The following is a 21531-nucleotide window of genomic DNA, read 5'->3' as shown; positions in this document are numbered from 1 at the left end:
GTTTTATAATCATTTAAAATTATTTATTATATTAAATGATAAATTAGGTTTTATAGTTAATCAATTTGTTTAATTAATATGATTTGATGATAAATTATTTTTATAGAAATTATTTTAAATGATAAATTATTTAAATATTTTATATTAAATGATAATTAATATTATATTTATAAAAATAATTTAATTTAAATAACAATTACAATTAGAGAAAAAAATAAGTTGAAAGGGTAAAATAGAAATTACCCCATTCCACTAGAGATTTGTATCTCCACTAATGGCCTTATCCCCCCAGTCAAAAATTGAGATCGATGAGGTGTGTGCTTTCAACCGGTGGTCTTCCAAACAGCCTCGTTAGTGAGGTGTGGTGAGATTGAGGGTAGATTTTTCTTCAAAAATCAACGCACTTAAGGTAAACACCTTAGTATTTTTAATATAATGTGTTTATATTTTTAAATTTTATTTTGTTCATAATATAATTTTTTATTTTTTATTTTAATATAATATATATTTCATGTGTTATTATTAATAAATTTTAAATTTTATGTCTCATTATTTTTTATTTTTAAATTAACTTCTATATTTTAAATACATACACATGTAATAAAATTTTTAATCAATTATTAACGCTTCCCCTTTACCGTCATTAGTAACCATATATACAAGATAATTTTTATTGTTACATTCATTCAATTTATAAACAATAGTGAGACAGTGCATGTGTATTAGGGTACAAGATAAGTTGCATTAGTGGAGAAAATAGCAAAAGAAAAGGCAATGAATAATTATTGGTGGCCCATTTTCATACATAAAAACAAACATAGACTTCATAAGATACCTACCATAGAGCAAAAATTGATGAGTTCGTTAGATAGTTAGGGGAAAGATTCATTCATCTACATATATAAAATAACTAAATATACGTAAGAAGAATATAAAACAGTAGTAAGTTGTTTTTAGTTTATTTTTCAGTTGTAGTAAATTGATTTTTAGATTTTTTTTTAAATTATTTTTGTTACTTATTAGATACTTTTTATTCAATGAGCTTTTGCAAGGTATCTTTTAGGCAAATGAATGCATTTGTGGAAAGAAGAACGGATTCAAAAGTAGCAGAACGAGAAAACTATGGGGAAAAAACAATGGAGAATTGTAATTTGCCTCTTGAAGTTGTGGTCTACACTTTAATTTTGTGTTTCATTTTAAGTAAGGGCAATGTAGTCTTTCCACCTCAGTTGGCGATGTTACCCTAAGAACCTTGTACAAAGTGTTCCTTTAGCAATCAAAAAAAGGAGGCCAACTTAGTTTTAGTCTAGATTTTGTTAGTTTATTTTCATAATTCTTAGGAATGGCTATTCAAATTCAGATTTACTTATGAATTGTAATAACTCGAATGAGATTTATTTACTATTAAGTTTTGTTAGTTTAATCATCTCTCTTTTGTTATTTAATTTCTTTATTGCATAATTCATGCCATTAATTCTAGGTGATATGTAGATTAATGGAAATTTTAAGGGAAAGCGGGTTGAGAGCCAAGCACCCACTCTACGTCAGCAAACCAAATTAAGAGGTTACTCAAGATTGATTTTAGGTAACAACCTCCACTTGAAGACCATGAAATCCAAAGGTGAAGCTAGTAACTGTAGTATACAACTAGGAGGCATTGCGATAGGTGCAATAGTGACACTTAATACTTTTTAAGCACTTGGCCTAGATTTGGAGATGCATTTGTGCCATTGATTCTAAATTCATATTAATTTGACATAGGTCATTAATTGTCATTACTCGAAACTGATCCTTAACCACTCCATTTTATGAATTGAGATTGAATAAATAATTTAGTCTTTTATTATTCTATTCACTTTACTTGAATTCTCTTATTGCATTCTCATAAATTGCTGCTTTATTAACTATTAACTTATATTAATAAGTTGGTTATGAGTCAAGTAAATTAGCTTGAGTCATTCACACACTTTTTCGTAGGTTCAATCTTCGGAATAGTTCTTAATAGATTAATTTCATTGTAAATATTACTTGACAACGGTACTATGTACTTGCAGTTATCTCACGAAACTAGTTGACATTATTTTTAAGATTGAATTGAATAACTTTTTTGTGCTAATTTTTATATAATATTCGCCTCCAATCAAGTTTTTGACACCATTTTCGAAAAAAGTGCTACAGTGATCAAACTTGTTATGTGTTGTATTGTTTATTAGTATAGTCCTTATTAACTTTCAAATTTACTAACATTTAGTTTAGTAGTTAATTTAGTTTTAGTTCGAGTCGTTAATAATTTCTTATTACTTTCTTAATCTTATTTGACATTTAATTCTCGACTAATTCATTTTGTTAGCATGCCCAGGAGAGATAGAGAATAAATTCCATTTGACCCGAAGATTGAAAGGACTACTTGAAACTAAAGGAGATCTAAGTGAATACCATAAAATTTACCTTTCTTTTCGAATTAAGTTTTACTTTTTAGGCAATCTTTTTTATAGTGTCTTGCTTTTTTTTTATAGAAGTGACACTTATCTGTCATTTGTTCCTTTTTCTTGTCATTAGAGCCATTGATAAGCGAGTTTTTCTTCTTCTTAAACTTATTGGTTTTACCTTATGTCTTTTGTCAGCTCCTTAACCCACAAGGTTGATGGAATTGCTTTCTTGACTATTTAGTTTTGCATCCCCCTAACTGAGCTTACTAACCAATTCATTAACATCTCAGTTATCTTTAATAGTAATGTAGTTAATTTGAAATGACCCATAATTTGGAAGTAATGAGTTCAATATGAACTGTGCTAAAAAAGAGTCATTCACCACTATACTTAAGGTCTTTAGCCCTACCGCTATATTAGTCATCTGAATTATTTGTTCTTGGATTCCCTCAATCCACCATACTTTATGCTGTGAGTTGTGCCATCAAGGTATTAGCGAGTGACTTATCCACAGAACGAACACATTATTCCACAAGCATAATATATTCTTTCGCACTTTTAGTTTGTGAACTTATGGTCTTAATGTTGTTAGCAATAGTCATTCACAAAAACATAAGCTTCATTCACAAAAACATAAGCCTTAGTTTGTTTTACTGTTCCTATTGTTTATGGTATAACATCTCTTCCTCACTTCTTGAGGCAGTAATAGCAACAAGCCTATCCTCTAATAGTGTCAAGTCAAGATCCAAACACCTAAATAGAACTTGACTTGTTCACTCTATTCATAGAAGTTTAACCCATTAAATAAAGTAATAGATGAGCTTCCAAATGAAGAGAAATACCTGCAAAATAATACTAAAAGTAAACAATTCATAAATGCTCAAATATTGAATCCATATATGCAAACAATCCAAGTATATCCTAGTTTCCTTTGGTAGATACTACAATATACTATCATAAATAAATGCTAATAACTTTAATGGACAAATAAATAATTTTTATTAAATATACACGTTGTCTTTGGACATCCAAATATATATCTAACAAAAATATTAATTTGTCACCATAATTTTCACTATTCATAGAACAAATAATTCATTTTTAGGAAAATTCCGAAGTTTTAATAAGTAGTGAAAGTCAACTATCCACATTTCCATTATAAGCATTTAATTAATTACATGGATATTGGCAATTTTACACAAGCATAATTTAATTGATGTCTATAAAACTTCATAGTTCTACCACATTGGTGACTAATAAATTATATACACATAGACGTCAAACTTAAAATGAATATGCCATATAAATATCATAATTAAAAATTATCAATAAATTAATTTTTAATAATAATAAAAGAGAAAAGGAGAAAAAAATATTCTTTATATGTTATACATGCTCTCCATAACTTGCATAACTAAATTTCTAAATTTGGTTTGACCCTACATGATTGTTTGATGTTGAATTTTTTTTTAGATCATTACTCTTTCATTTGATTCGTCGAAGTGCCAATAAGGTGGCTCATTGATAGTTACGAAACTAACTAAAAATACGACAAAAGCAAATGCACCTATCGATAAATAATATAGCTACGGTGAGTGAAGATATTGTATCCACGAGGACTAAAAATACTAGTAATTATTGTTTTCCTATTATTTAACCGACAAATTAGAGTAATTTGTTTAAATTAAAATCTAATAAATTAATTAACTAAAGAACTCAACAAATAATAAATTAGGAATTTAATTGAATAATAACTAAGAAGCTAAACAATACCCTGGAATTAATCCTCCTAGACTTTATCTATCTTTATAAATTTGAATTAAATGATTTGTTCACTTGGTATCTTGATCCGTAGAAATCCCTAAATTATATTAATATCCCCTTCAAGACTAAGAGCAACTAACTCTAGGTTGATTAATTGAAATTTCTTTCTAATTAAAACCCCAATTATCGCATTAACTAGATCTATGGATTCCCCTATTAGATTTGACTCTAATCCTGTAGATTTATGTCGTCCTATTTCTAGGATTACATGTAACTCCACTCAATTATTCTAGATCTACTCTTAAACAGAGGCTTTTCCTCCTCTAATTTAAGCACATCAATCATGAATTAATATTCAGGAAATATTAAAACAATAGATAAGCACACATAACTGAGAACAAGATTCAAGTATTTATCACGTAAAATAGAAATCAAATAATTCATCATAGGGTTCATCTCCCCTAGTTATCTAGAGAAGTAGTTCATAATTGTAAACAAAAACATCTCAAAGTAAGTATAACCCTAAGAGATAAAGAAACTAATAAAAGAACTTCAAAGAAATTAAAAAAAAGGTCTTCAATCTTAATGAAAATCTGCTTCAGAGTTGGCTTCAAGGTATTCTTCGAGTTGTTTTCTTCAATATTTTCTTATGCTTCTCTATTCTCTTCTTCTATTTGGTATTTATAGGCATTAAAATGCCCAAAAAGCATAAAAATTGCGTTTTTCCACGTGTTTGGAATGCGACTCACGAAATTAACACAGTTTGGCACATGGTTGTGTGTATAGCTCGTGTGGCTCACACGGCCATGTGTCCAACCCGTATGGGAAATCCTAGCCGTGTGGCTCTTAAAATCTGCTCTAATTATCCATTTTTCACTCTTTTTGCTCACAAATGTTCTCCTAAGTATAGAAACATGAATTTAATGGATTATGAACATAAAATTCACCAATTTGCATAAATAATCATCCAAAAATGCATTAAAAAAGGGAAAAGGATTAAAGTTGTTAATAAACCTAGCTACAGTAATAATTAACCTAACTAACAACCATTAAAACTAAGAAGAGCAAGAAAATTTGCAAGAAAAGTAAACCCTAAGCTATCGAAAAGAAAACTACTTTAAAACCAAACATAAATATGAAAGAAAACCTAAACTAAAGAGCTTTCTAAACCTAAACTACAGCCTTCTCATTTTTTCTCAACCAAAAGTGGCTTTTAGTAACTGATTTTTAACCTAAAAATGTTGCCTAAAGTGTCCTTAAACTATGCCTTTTGATTGGTGCCTTGAGCAAACAAACTCTACCCCTGATGTCATTTTTTTCTTTCCACACAATAAGGATATCGCGAGACCCTAGTCAGAATACACAAAGGGACTTGTCACAAGGTGGGCATCACGATACCCTAAGGGGATATCGCGATACCCCTGTATCTTGGTCCCAAATCTTCTCCATTTCGAGTCTGTCGATGGTATTGCGATATGTTAGAATTAAGTGACCCGAATCCTTATTAAATAAAATACAACGGTAAAATAAAATAAAAGTAAAATACATATAGAACTACACTTCTTTTATTTTATTTTAGAATAAGGTTTTTTAAACCTTATTAAACTCCATCTATTTTATATTGATTAGAATAAGGTGTTTCAATCTTACTACACTCCTATTAGAATATGGCATTACAAGCCTATAAATAGACATAGTCTATTCCTCTTGTAACGATTCGAATTCGACATAATAAATTTTCTTCTCCTCTGCCTATGGTTTTTTCGAAAGGGTTTCCACGTAAAATCTGTGTTCTTTATTTTATTTTATTTTTTACAAATTGGTATCAGAGCTTCTGGGTTGTTCATCTCGATCACGGTAATGGCGCCTTTGAAGTATGAAATGCTGCTGTTGGATCACAACACTAGATTTACGTTGTGGCAGATTAAGATGCAATCAATTTTTATGCAAATAGATTTGAAAAATGCCCTGCTAGGGATAGATAAGATGCCTTCGACATTAACAGATGAAGAGAAGAAGCGTAAGGATTGAAAGGCATTAACACAATTACATTTGCATTTGTCCAACGAAATTTTGCAGGGTGTGATTAAAAAAAAGACCACCGCTGCATTATGGAAGAGGCTAGAACAAATATGTATGTCAAAAACTCTAACAAGTAAGTTACATATAAAGTAGCGTCTTTATGCTCATCGTTTGGAGGAAGGTGCATCTGTACACGAACACTTAACAGTGTTTAAAGAAATTCTTTCAAACTTGGAGGCCATGGAGGTTCAGTATGATAAGGAAGATCTAGGGTTGATTCTACTTTATTCATTGCCCCCGTCTTATTCAACCTTTAGAGATACAATTTTATATAGCCGCGAGTCTCTCACAGTTGATGAGGTTTATGATTATTTGACCTCGTATGATAACATGAAGCATCTTGTGGTTAAACTCGACTCTCAGGGAGAGGGCCTCATTGTTCGTGAGAGACAACATCAAAATGCTGATGATGATAATGAAAGGACACATGAATAGAATCTTCGCGGAAATCTAAGGGTAGATCGAAATCTTCAAACAGAGGTAAAACTTGTAACTTCTGCAAGAAGAAAGGGCACATTAAATCTAAATGCTATAAGCTACAGAACAAGATTAAAAGGGAGGCTGCGAATCAAAAGGGAAAACAACCAGAAAATCCTGGTGAAGCTGATGTTGTAGAAGACCACATCGATGGTGAACTTCTAGTCGCTTCTGTCAACAATTCTAAAGTGATACTTGATTCAGGCTGCACTTTCTACATGAGTCCCAATCGGAATTGGTTTACAACTTACGAAATAGTGTCTGAATGTGTTGTTTTAATGAGAAATAATGCTTCATGTAAAATCGCAGGTGTTGGAACAATTAAAGTTAAGATGTTCGGTAGAGTTGTCAGAACACTTAGTAACGTACGACATGTTTTAGAATGAAGAGAAATTTAATTTCGTTGAGTACTCTTGATTTAAAAGGGTACAGATACACAGCTAAAAGTGGAGTTTTAAAAATTTCCAAAGGTTCCTGTCGATATCATCTTTAAACCGAGTTTTAGGAAAATGGGAATCGACTTTCAAAACGAAAACGGGAGTCGCCACTAATCTTTTTAGGTGTGATTGGATCACCTTTAAAACATTTTGTTTTAAAATCATTAGTTTTGGCCTACGAAATAAAAAGAACAGGTTCGAGAGTCGGTTACGTACGAGGAAGGATTAGCACCCTCGTAACGCCCAAAAATTGGTACCTAATTAATTATCAAATGTCTTTAAGGTCGAAAATTAAGAATTTTAAGATGCAATCCTCTTTTAATATTTTTGATTTTTGAAAATTAGGGTTCACTTATATCAATTAAGTCAAAATATTACATCCAATAAGCTAGGACATAATATTTTCAAGATATTTGACACTAAGTTAGCCTTTTTGGAAATCCCTATCTCGAAACGACAAAACGCCACATCCAGTAAGTTAGGACACAACGCTTTGAAATTCCAAGGTAGTTGCTCGTATTTTGAAAATTTTAAAAACTTAGAAGGGTACTTAACTATTCGAACTCAACGAGAAAAATCGCAACCCAATAAGTTAGGGCACTACTTTTCTCAAAGCTTCCAAACACCAAGCATTGCCTTTTTTATTTTTGAAAACTTTGGAATCTTGTTTTTTATTTAATGCATGAGGAATCACATTATCATTATGGAATAGAATATTGCAATAATAAGTGAATAAAACATGCATTTAAACGATACAAAGGCAATAATACAAAGATCATATACAAGATACATGCATGTTTAAAATTACATAGCATCATATACACATAGCATATATTGAAGATGAATAAACAAAACATACAAACATACATAGTAATAATTAAGAAATGATACATGATACACAATTTAATATATAAAAAAAAGTAATATAATATCAATGTACATGTTCATAAAATATAACATCAAATAATAATTATAAAGTAACATTTAACACATAAATGATATATACAATATAAAAATATATAAAAGAATTAGTATATATAAAAATATAAAATAAAGTGAGCAATTGTTAACGAAATATACTTATAATACAAATAAAAATATGATATTTAATAATAATTTTAAAAATAGTATTTAATATTTAATATATAATATATAATAAATAATAATAATTATATATAAAAATAAAATATATTAGTTAAAAAAATAATATATAAAATAAAAAGTATGTAAAAGAATTTATAAAATAATTATATAATATATAAAGATATCAATTTAAAATAAAATAACACATAATAAATAAATAATAATGAAATGTGTATATAATATGAGTTAAAAATATGATTTAATAATAATAATTTACAAATTTTAAAATTATAAATAACATAATGAATAATATAAAACATAAATAATATAATAGATAATATACGATATACATAACATATATAAAAAATAATAAGTAATATATAATAAAATATAATAAATGTTATATAATAAAATATAATATATAGGAAAATAATATATGATAAATAAATTTTTTATATAAATATATAAATAGTATTTTTAATAATAATATATGTATAGTTTTTTTTAAAATAAATAAATGATATATCTAAAAAATAACAAAATTTAAAATAATAAAGAAAGGGCTAAAATTGAATTTAAATAAAATTATAAGGCTAATTTGCAAAATAGTAAAAATTATGGGCCTGATTCGCAAGAATTAAAACGACAAAGGACTCATTGGACAATTTGCCCTAATCCTAAACGACGCCGTTTTCTGGATATATTTTTAAAAATCGCTTGTGGGACCAAATTGAAACAGAATTAGAATATTAGAGCTAAATTAAGAAATAAAAAAATCAAATTGAAAATTCAGGAAACACGGAAGGATCAATCGGGCAATTTGCCCATTTTTCAAAAACACGCGGATCCTTCCCGAGTAATCGGGTCAACGTGCGGATCCTTAGTCTTAATACGACGTCGTTTTAAGCTTATTGGATTAAGCTAAAACAGCATCGTTCTGTTAAGGCTATATAAGCCAAACTTTAATTTTAAATTCATTTTTACACCCGGCTCTAAAAAAAAGGGTGAAATCCTCTGAGTGAGGATCTGGGGCCGGCACCGGAGCTCCGTCGAGCCTCTGTTCTCAGGCGTTCACGCGCTCACGCGCCACCGTGAACGTCGCCATGCGCAGCGGTCAGAAATTGGGAAATTTCCCATTTCAGAGCAGATCAGAAAAGGTTCATTTCCCCTTCCCCCTTTTTGTTCGCAATATATATGTGCATGTATTTAAAAGAAATTTTCACCTTTATATATTCAATCGATTGTGATGCTTGCTGTATATATGCGCAAGAAATAACTCTTTTGCTAAATCTCTATCTTTTTTATTGATTCTCTCTCTATATTTTTTAGAACGTAAGTCTTTTATAAATCGGAGGAGAGGCTTTATAGCCTTTAGACTATACATGTTTAGGAAAGAAATCTTTATTTGCTGCTATTTGGTTTCCTTTTCTGCTTCGTGTCTGCTGGTTTTTTTGTCTTGTCTTGCAGGTATTCTAATGGAATCCGGCAGTGACGAAGGCTTGACGATGGTCCATTGGTGACGTTGATCTCAGCGTGACTTGGAGCCTGGAATCATGGCCTTGATGGAGGGTAGCTGGGACGAGAGAAACCGAAGGGTCGTGAGGCTTGGCTTCTGGAACCTTCTGTTTGCGGCGCGAGGAGAAAGGCAGAAACCCAAGGGTTTCCTGCCTTGGTGTAACAAGCTGGGCCAGTTGGGCCACTTTTGTCCTGGGCTAAGTAGGGTGTAATGGGTACCGGGTATAATTGGGTATTGGGCTGTGACCGGTATAGGGTAGTTAGGTATTTGGGTTTGATTGGGGTATAATTTGCCTTTTGGGCTTTATTTCTTTGTAATATGGACTGTACAAATTGGACATTTTTTTTATTTTTAGTTTTCTGTTTGGTTCATTAAGCCCGGTCAAATTTGGGCTATTATAGCAGCCCCTCTTTGCTCATTGTTGTGTAACGGGGATCGACCAAAGATTTAGAAAGACCAAATTTGATCGGTCTTATCGAATCATGATCTTCAATCTGCTGCTTGTAAACTTATGACTGTCATGTTGATATCTTCGATCTGCTCTCCGCCGAACACAGAGACGCCCAATCTACTTCTTCGATTTGTTCTCTGACAATACAAAGATGCCAAATCATCTTAGATTTGCTTAATCATAAGCACGTGAAAGCCAAATCAGCTATGTCTTCGATTTGTTCCTTGTAAACACAAGAATGTCAAATCATCTTGGATCTACTTCAGTGAAATTATCTGAAGGTGAGATCTGCTATGTGTCTGCTCTCCGTCGAATATGGAGATGCCAGACTTCAATTTATTCTCTAACAATACAGAGATGCCAAATCATCTTAGATTTGCTTCATCGTAAGCATGTGAAAGCCAAATCAGCTATGTCTTCGATTTGCTCCTTGTAAATACAAGAATGCCAAATCATCTTGGATCTGTTTCAGTATAAACATCTGAAGGTTAGATCTGCTATGTATCTGCTCTCCGTCGAAATGGAGACACCAGACTTCGATTTGTTCTCTGACAATACAGAGATGCCAAATCATCTTAGATTTGCTTCAATATAAACACGTGAAAGCCAAATCAGCTATGTCTTCGATTTGGTCCTTGTAAACACAAGAATGTCAAATCATCTTGGATCTGCTTCAGTATAAACATCTGAAGGTTAGATCTGCTATGTATCTACTCTCCGTCGAAATGGAGACACCAGACTTCGATTTGTTCTCTGACAATACAGAGATGCCAAATCATCTTAGATTTGCTTCAACGTAAACACATGAAAGCCAAATCAGCTATGTCTTCGATTTGCTCCTTGTAAACACAAGAATTCCAAATCATCTTGGATCTATTCAGTATAAACATCTGAAGGTGAGATCTGCTATGCTGCGGCCTATTACCCTACTGCTTAGGGGATTAAGGCACGTCGTCTTTGATATGCCTAATAATTAGGATGCCATGATCGAAGTGAGTCGAATGTTCCTAATTAAACATGTTATGATGCAAAATGTTGTGAACATGACCCCTATCCTAGACGTCACCATTTATTCCTTCATTTGCCTTTTCTTTTCCCAAAGTATTATTCTTATTCAGCCTGTAGGCCTGTACTCTTCCTCCCATGCTACGATCCACTGGGAATATCTGTAAGACAATCTTTCTTTAAAACTGAATCGTTGGTTTTGTCCATTTTCCTTTTGGACTGGAAGAAAGAGATTCCTCGAGTTCCTTTATCCCTTACTTACGTGAATATCTCAAACAATTGTCCTGTTCTAATTTCTTGTATTATCTAGAAATTCCAGAGTAATGGGCAAAACTTCATTTGTGAACATGTTTAGTTCATCTATTATTATTTCAATGCAACATACTTAAAGAATAATGAAAGATAAATAAATCTCTAAGAATAATTGGATTTGAATGAATTATCGAAAAGATACAAAGGAAATTAACCTGGAAGCCTATCTTTAAGAAGAAATAGAGTCTAAAGATAGCAAACAAGATAAAAGTTAGATGCCCAAGATATCGCCGCTTGAGTGTCTATACACCAGCTCCATGAAGTCTTTCTCGAGTTTAACATGTGTTTAAAAGATCCAAAGTACTTTGTTGATGCCTCAACATTTAACGTTCTTCACTCTTTGTTGAATCAAATGTAGTAAGATTACCGTATGCCCTTCAATATTTGAGCTGCCCTTTCGGGTTTTCAATTCAAAACCCCTTTGCTCACAAGGTGCCCTTTGCGGGTTTTCACCTTGGCCTCTCCTTTTTTTTTTAAATCTCAAGGCGCCCTTTGCGGGTTTTCACCTTGGATTCTCTTCTCCTTTAGACAAAGTATTTTTTAACCGAGTCTGAGTTCACTGGATTGGGTAAACTTTTCCCATCCATTTCCGTTAAGATCAATGCACCGCCAGAGAAAGCTTTCTTCACGACATACGACCCCTCCCAATTCGGCATCCATTTTCCCCTAAATTCTTTTTGAATAGGAAGGATCTTTTTCAGTACAAGGTCTCCCTCGTGGAACTCTCTTGGTCGAACTTTCTTATCATAAGCTCGCATCATTCACTTCTGATACATCTGACCATGTCGAATGGCTCTTAGCCTCTTTTCCTCAATCAAGTTCAACTGGTCATATCGGGATTGAACCCATTCAGCTTCATCTAACCTTATCTCCATCAAAATTCGAAGAGAAGGTATTTCTACTTCAATAGGTAACACTGCTTCTATCCCATAAACTAACGAGAATGGGGTTGCCCCAGTAGAGGTTCTGACAGATGTTCGATAGGCCAAGAATGCAAACGGTAACTTCTCATGCCAATTTCTATAGGTCTCAGTCATCTTCCCCACTACTTTCTTAATGTTCTTATTGGCGGCTTTGGACGATAAGGAGAAGAATTGTGATGCTTGATCTTGAACTGGTCGCAAACCTCTGCTATTGTTTTGTTGTTCAAGTTCAATGCATTGTCGGATATGATTCTTTCAGGCATTCCATACCGACAAATGATCTCTTTCTTTAAGAATTGACTCACAGCTGACTTAGTAACATTCGCATAAGAAGTGACCTCTACCCATTTTGTAAAGTAGTCAATTACCACGAAGATAAACCGATGTCCATTCGAAGCTTTCGGTGATATTGGTCCAATGACATCCATGCCCCACATGGAAAAAGGCCATGGAGAGGTCATAACATGCAAACGTGAAGGTGGTACATGAATTTTGTCCCCATAAATTTGACACTTATGGAATTTCTTGGTATAGTTGATACAGTCCCCTTCCATAGTGGCCCAATAATTGCTAAACCTCATGATTTGCCTTGCCATCGTGAACCCATTTACATGCGTCCCACATACACATTCATGAACTTCTAAAATCAGCTTAGCTTCCACAGTATCAACACATCTCAAAAGTACTTGGTCTTTCCTTCTCTTGTACAGGATATTCCCATCTAAGAAATAGTAGCAAGCCAACCTTCTCAAAGTTCGTTTGTCATTTTTATTGGCCTGTTCAGGGTATTTACAATCTTTCACATATCGTAATATATCCTGATACCAAGAGTTATCATCCTTTTCTTCTTTCTCAATGTTGCAACAATGAGCTGGAGCCTCGTAGACACTCATTTGAATTGGTCTCATCTCTTCCTCTTTATTCGCCTTAATCATTGAGGCCAAGGTTGCAAAAGCATCGGCCATCTAATTTTTGTCTCGTGGGAGATAATTGAAGGTGATGTCATCAAACTCCTTAAGTAACACCAAAACTACCTTTCGATAACTGATCAATTTAGGGTCCCTTGTCTCCCATTCACCTCTAAGCTGATAAATTACCAATGCAGAATCTCCATATACTTCTAGGGTTTTTATACCTCGCTCTATGGCTGCTTGAAGTCTCATGATGGATGCTTCATATTCAGCCATATTGTTCATGCAATCAAATTCCAACTTGCACGTGAACGGGTAATGATCGCTATTTGGGGATACCAAGACTACCCCAATTCCATTTCCGACTGCATTAGAAGCCCTATCAAAATTTACCTTCCAAGGAGAATCTTCGGTCGTTGCTACACACATTAACTCCTCATTTGGAAAATCAAAGTTCAATGGCTCATAATCCTCTAGAGCCCTACTGGCCAAGAAGTCTGCTACCACACTTCCTTTTATAGCTTTCTGACTTATGTAGACTATATCAAACTTTGAAAGCAAAATTTTCCATCTCGCCATTCTCCCACTTAGAGCCGTTGACTCCATCAGGTATTTCAATGGATCAAGCTTTGAGATGAGCCAAGTGGTATGGTATAGCATGTACTGTCTTAATCTCTGAGTTGTCCAAATCAGCGCACAGCACAACTTTTCAATTGGTGGATATCTCATTTCACAGTCAGTGAATTTCTTACTGAGATAATAAATTGCCTTCTCATTTTTCCTTGACTCGTCATGCTGACCGAGCACACATCCCATAGAATTACTGAACACTAACAAGTACAGTATCAACGTTTATCTGGGCTAGGTGGAGATAATACCGGAGTATTCAACAAATACTGGTTGACCTTTTCAAAAGCATTATGGCACTCCTCATCCCAAGTACCTTGATTATACTTTCTGAGGAGGCGAAAGATAGGATCATATTTCTTAGTTAGTTGTGAAATGAACCGAGCAATGTAATTCAACCTTCCTAGGAATCCTCGAACTTCTTTTTGAGTTTGTGGTGGAGGAAATTCTCGTATTACTCTGACTTTGTCTGAATCAACTTCTATTCCTTTTTCACTGACTACGAAACCCATTAGCTTTCCTGATCTAGCTCCGAAGGTGCACTTTGCCGGATTGAGCTTCAACTGAAATTTCCTCAACCTCAAGAATAGTCTTCTCAAAACTTCAATATGCTCTTTCTCAGTTCGGGACTTAGCAATCCATCAACATATACTTCAATGTCTCTATGCATCATGTTGTGAAACAAGTTCACCATGGCCGGTTGGTATGTTGCCCCTGCATTTTTCAACCCAAAAGGCATTACCTTGTAACAAAAAGTTCCCCACAATGTTATGAAGGTGGTTTTGTCCATTCCTCAGGATGCATCTTTATCTGATTGTATCCTGAGAAACCATCCATAAAGGAAAACAACGAATATCTTGTCGTGTTGTCTAGCAAAGTGTCGATGTGCGGCAAAGGAAAGTTATCTTTTGGGCTAGCTTTATTCAAATATCTGTAATCAACACGCATTCATACCTTCCCATCTTTCTTAGGCACTGGTACAATGTTAGCTACCCATTCAGAGTACTTCACTTCTTGCAAGAATCCTACATCGAACTGCTTCTTGACTTCATCCTTTATTTTCAGAACAATGTCTGGCCTCATTCTTTGCAACTTCTATTGGACTGGCTTAAAATCTTGTTTTATTGGGAGATGATGCACCACAACATCAGTATTTAGACCTGGCATATCCTGATAAGACCATGCGAAGATATCCTTGAACTCACGTAGTAATTCGATCAGCCCTTGCCTTGTGTCTTCGTCAATAATCGTGTCAATTTTCACCTCTTTTCCTTCCTCTAAGGCTATATTCTCTATTGCCTCTTTTTCATGTGGCATGATTCGTTTTTCCTCCTGTTTTACCATTCTTAACAAATCAGGAGACACATCACAATCTTGAACATCTTCAAAATCCTGAGATTCCTCTAAACACATGTCTCGCTCGCAAGAGAAATCAGGAGTTGTAGTATTAGCGCTCATATCATTGATATCTAGGGACCTGTGGGGGTATGAAAGAATATACAAAGAATGAATGAATCTAAGAATGATTGTTTATGTGCTATGAATAAAAGAATAAGAATTGCCAAAATTTAAGGAATATTGGTTGATAAAAATGAAACCATATTTGTCCAAATTGATAACATAGTTATGTTTTATTAAAATAATAATAGATGAACATAAGCCTATTTTCACAAATGATATCTTACTACTCCTAAGCCCTAGAGTAACAGACATGTTTCGAGAATTACTCTGAAAAATTCCTAAAGACTACAGGAAGGTCCTCCGTAGTCTAAATGTTCAGAGAGCTCCCCGGTTCGTAAGGGCGAATACCCTCGAGGCTTCCTTACTCCAATCCCTCATTGTGTACAGCATTAATTTGATGACTTTCTTCTACCAGCAACCCTCCTAACTTAAAGGATTTGAATATAGGCGGGAATGTCATCGGTTCCCACTCCACTTCTCCTCCGTTCAAATGCGCCTTTCTTCTCGCTTGGCGCATCTCAATCTCTTACCTCTTGTGCTTATGGTCCGGCTTGAAGCCCAAACCAAAGCGATATTTCTTCTCCATCAGTCTTTGGATTTGAACCTCTCCTTACAACTGCCTCCCTAGTCCTTTTCCTGGCAATGCTCCCTTCCCCATCATTATTTGCAAGGCCATCCTTGTTGCTCTAGACATTTTAGGTACCGGCACCTCACTTCTTTCCAAAATGAAGGTTGCATTGATGATTTCTAAAGAGCGGAAAGAACACTCAATAGCCTCTTCATTCGCCTCGACATAAGGGGCTTTGCTAGTGACTGCTGCTATAATGTCCTCCTCCGCATTAATGGTTATTAACCATCCATCTGTCACTGACTTCAATTTTTGGTGCAATGAGGAGGGCACCGCTCCTGCCGAGTGTATCCATGGTCTCCCCAATAAACAATTATAGGAGGGCTTGATATCCATCACCAAGAAATCAACTTCATATGTATTTGGTCCAATTTCCAAAGGGATGTCAATTCATCCCATCACTTTCCTTTCGGTTCCATCGAAGGCTCTTACCACATTGTGACATGTTTTCATATACGAACTGTCAATGGGTAATCTGTTCAATATGGATAATAGAAGGACATTCAAAGCAGACCTGTTATCAACGAGTACACTTGGAAGCGTGTATCTCTTGCACCGAGTAGTGATGTGCAAGGCTTTGGTTGACCCTATGCCCCCAGGTGGAATTTCATCATCATTGAAGTAGATGAAATTGTCGGCACTGATGTTATTTACCAACCGGTCCAACTTGTTAACAGATATGTCATGTGTGACATATGTTTCGTTGACCACTTTCATTAATACATCCCGATGCACTTCAGAACTCAGAAGTAGGGCCAATACTGATATGCGCACTGGCTGCTTACGCAACTGTTCTGCCATACTAATCTCGCTATGCTTAAGGAACTTTAGGAACTCCTTAGCCTCCTCCTCCTTTACCGGCTCATTGATGGGTACTTCAGTCTCTTTCTCCTTCTCAACCTTGACACTTTTTGTCTTTGTAGGCTCCACTCTGACGCCCCCTGTATCATAACGTTTCCCACTCCGCATATAGGAACCTTCATTTTGCACGCCCCTAGACGCGCTGGCTATACTCTCCCCCTCAGGTACCGTTACACTGCAGTCATAGCTTCATGGCACCCTCTTGTCATCCTTGTAAGATAAAGGAGTGGGTTTATGAATGACGACCTTGGGTCTGGTTTGCGCCCCTACTTCATTATTCCCCGGCAAGGAAATAATAATTCAAGGTCGGCTGGTTCCTTGCCGTTCATTTTCCAGCACACATATATGTCTTTTGCAAGAACTACCCTAAAAAATCTGTACATCTCTGTTAACCATAAGGCCTTGCACCATGACCTTGAACTCCTCACAATTTTGGATCATATGACCCGTCTCTCCATGGAATTCACAATAGTTCCCCATTCTTTCTCTACCTTTTCTAGAGGTCAACATACCTCTCTTTACCATCTCCTCCCATATTACTTTCATGGGTGTCTTCACCTTAACAATATCTTATTTGATTCTTCCTTCCTGAGTTTAATTAATGGCATTCACTCCTTGATTGCCATGATCTGGTAACGAATTTTCAGTATTAAGGGTACTGTCGAATTTCACAACCCCCATCTTGATAAGCCTCTCCACGACCTTTTTGAATCTGGTGCAGTTTTCAATCGAATACCCCAGTATTCCTGCGTGATATTCGCATTTAGCATTTGCATCATACCATTTGGGGTACGGTGGCTGTAGTGGTTTTAAGTGAAATGGGGCAATGGCATGTGCATCGTATAAGCTTTGATAAAGCTCACGATACATCAAAGGGATAGGCGTGAATTGCATCCTTTCTGAATTCTGTCTTGTGCGCGATTCCTATCTTCGAGTACTTTGTTGCTCGACCGCAGTTGCTTTGGGTTGACCAACTGTGATTGTCCTTGAGCTGAGGCTATTCATGTTGTTCACCTCGTTGTCCTTTCTCCTTGGGGCCGATCTTTTAGCCATTTCTCCCTCAATTTTACCGCCCCTTATGGCGTTCTCAATCATCTCTCCTGCCATAACTATATCCGCAAAACTTTTCATGGTGCTTCCAATCATGTGAGTGATGAACGGCGCCTTTAAAATGTTGATAAATAACATAGTGGTCTCCTTTTCTAACAGTGGTGGTTGTACTTGCATTGCCGCCTCCCTCCATCGTTGTGCATATTGCCTAAAACTTTCATTAGGCTTTTTCTCCATGTTTTGAAGCGTGATCCTGTCTAGCGTCATATCAGTCACATGGTTGTACTGTTGCATGAAGGCTTGTGCAAGATCTCTCCATGAACCGATTCTTGCATGGCTCAACTGATTGTACCACCTAGCCGTTGCTCCTATTAAGCTATCTTGAAAATAATGGATCAATAGTTGATCATTGTTCACATACCCAGTCATTCTCCTACAAAATATTGTTATGTGTGCCTCTAAGCAAGTAGTCCCGTTGTATTTTTCAAACTTCGGCATCTTGAATTTGTGAGGAAGTACCAAGTCTGGAACCAAACTTAAGTCTTTGGCATCAATCCCATGATGATTGCCAGCTCCTTCCAAAACCCTAAACTTCTCCTCCAACCACTTGCAACGATCCTCTAACTGTTTTGAGGATTCAGTTGCCATTCTTTCCTTCTCCATCAGATCTAGATCAGGAGTGATAGGGTTGATCAGGCTATCGCCTAAATTATTTCCTGACCCAGATGGGAAATTCACGGGGATTCCAGCATCAACCGGCCCATGTTGAGGTCTCACGGTGACAGATGGCCTTCTAGGAGGTGCTTCAGTTTGCAGTGGCACATAAGGCGGAGTAAAACCCGGAGGAGGTCCCTCATTCTCCTCTTCAGTGATTGCCATGGGAGCTTTTCCTTTATCAGTGGCCCTTAACAACTGAGCCATTTCAACCATCATATTCCTCTGAGCCTCTAGAATTTGCTCTCTCATGTCATTCTGTATTTTGGCCAACTGTTCTTGCAATTGGTCTTGCATATCCTTTTGTAATTGTTCGAACCTTTGATCCATACTCTTAGTTTTAGTGCGAGTGCTGTAAGGATATGTGATTTCCAGATTTTCTTTTCTACCTCTCTGGAAGTAAACTTTAACTAATTACGGTCTTTCTATAACTTTGAATGCATATGATGTGGTGTAATGCAAATGCATGAATGGAAAAAGGCATCGATTCTGATTCAATTTCATTTAGAAAAATTTATTTAGAAAAATAATATCTTTACATATAAGAGGATTACAAATACGCTTTCGCCCTAGTGCCCAAAGTTTTAACTCTATCTAATAAAATGGCTAACTCTCGTCCTATATCCGACGATGATTCATACATCAGACTTAATACATTAGCTCGTATTGCCAAGTCTTGCACATATTCAGCAACCTCTCGAATCTGGGCTAAGGCTTCACCAATGATGTGATCCTTTTCTCTGACTTGTCCTCTAGACTGATGAAGCTCTCCCTTTAGATAATCTTCTCGCGCCTCGAGCTGCTCAATCCGAAGTTCACCATCATGCAATGCCACTTCCAAATCTTCAACCTTACTTTTTAGCTCTTTTAACTCGACCGTAGAATCATGGTTTTGATGCCAACGAAGGGATCTTCCAAGCTCAGTTACTTTGGTCTTCAACCCTTTATTCCCTTCCTCTAATGCCAAATTCTACGACCGCATCTCTTGGAACTTCCTCTCCCAATACTCGGCTCTAGCTTTTTCCTCTTGGACCTCTTTCTACAACTGATCTGAAGACCTTCCTACTCTCGCTCTCCTCAAGGATACTTGTGCCTTTTTGTAATGCTCCTTTAGATCATCTCGATCCTCCTCAATCTTCCTCTTTTCTTTTCTCTCTTTCTCGATCTCCATTCTTTGAACGTCGACGTCTAAGCTCAAGTACATCTTTTCTTCTTCAAGCTTTGCTATCCTTTTTTCGAGCTCCAAGTTCTTTCTCTCAAACTCTTGCTTCATAATTTCTAACTCCGAGGGCATCACTTGCAAATATTCCTCTATCGGTCGAGCTCCTTCCACGCTTGGCTTAGGGATGTTATCATTAATCCTTCTGCCTCTCTATTCAACATACTCCGGAGTAGTAGCAGGGCTAATAGCTACTCCTTTTAATCGACAAGTCTTATTCCAAGCATTAGAGATCTCACTGACTTTCCTCTTGTAGTCAGCTCCTTTATACACGAACTCACTTTGAGCCAGCCCATGAGTTGCTGGTACGAACTGCCTCAATCCAAGCTACCTCAACACAAGCAAAGGGGCATAACCAATGGCACCCCAAATTCCCAACAGAGGAACCCAATCAAAACTGCCCCATCGGTAAAGAATCTCACCAGGAATCATCCACGAAGCCCTCCACTCAACATCTTTTGACTGAAGGTTCTGAAGTAGCGTTATCCAATTCTCCTCCAGCACATCCATTTTCTTAGATGAGGCTACTATATCTTTCAATGGTGAGTAATCCTCGAAGAAGACCCGATAAACCACTTTGTCTATCAATTGGAAGTGACTGTAGAACCAAGCTAAAAGTAACTGAGCACAACCAACAAACCTGCCTGCATTGGCCCTCCTATATGCATTCAAGGACCTGAATGTCTCTACCAAGATTGCAGGAATAGAAGTGACCTGTTTACTAAGTCGATGGAAGAGATCCATGGTCACCTCGTCTACATATCCCAAGGCCCTGGGAAAACCATCAATCCGTATAAGCTTAAGGCAAAAATGTCTACCCTCTTCACCTCGTCTGGATGCGTCTGGATCAGTTCTTTCAGAGCCCCCCATGGAATACATTTACTCTCACCCTTTTCCTTGATACTAGCCATGATCCACTGCTCACTCATCCCCGTAATGGTCATCAGCTTCTTACCAAAGGCTGGGACACAAGCAGGTCGATAATAAATCCTATCACACTGAAATCTAGGACACCGAAGTAAGGCGGTGTACTCCTCCACAGTAGGCACTAAATCTACCTCCCCAAAGGTAAAACAACTGTATGGAGGGTTCCAAAACTGAGCGAGAGCTCGAAACAAGTGCTCATCAATTTGAATATCAAGTAAGTGAGGTAAATCTCCGTAATTACCGTAGAATGACTGTTTAGTCTCATTACCCCACTGATCCCAAATCTCTTTAAGCTCCTGCAAATTATTCTGTGTGACACTGATATGAGTGTAGTCTGACAGCTCCGACATATACCCCACAGCTATACTATCCCCCTTTTCTAGTTGAGTTTGCTCAGACCATCTATGGACGTTAGCGTTGCCCTCCACTTTATCAAGAAGTCCGTTCTCCATAATAAAACTTCCTAACTTAGAAACTGACCGTGAATCAATACCTTTGTAAATGCAAAATGACATGCAAACAAAAGAAAAGAAATAGTCAGTATCACATGATATCAATAAATCTCAACGATAGTCTATAAGGGTAATATTTAAAGTTTAACTCTAACTAAGTTGGGCTCTTACAGTTTTTCTATATAAGGTTGTTTTTAAAGTT

Source organism: Gossypium hirsutum, chromosome A07 (genome assembly GCF_007990345.1).
Source record: "Gossypium hirsutum isolate 1008001.06 chromosome A07, Gossypium_hirsutum_v2.1, whole genome shotgun sequence".
Classification (NCBI taxonomy): domain Eukaryota; kingdom Viridiplantae; phylum Streptophyta; class Magnoliopsida; order Malvales; family Malvaceae; genus Gossypium; species Gossypium hirsutum.
This window is presented reverse-complemented; position numbering follows the sequence as displayed.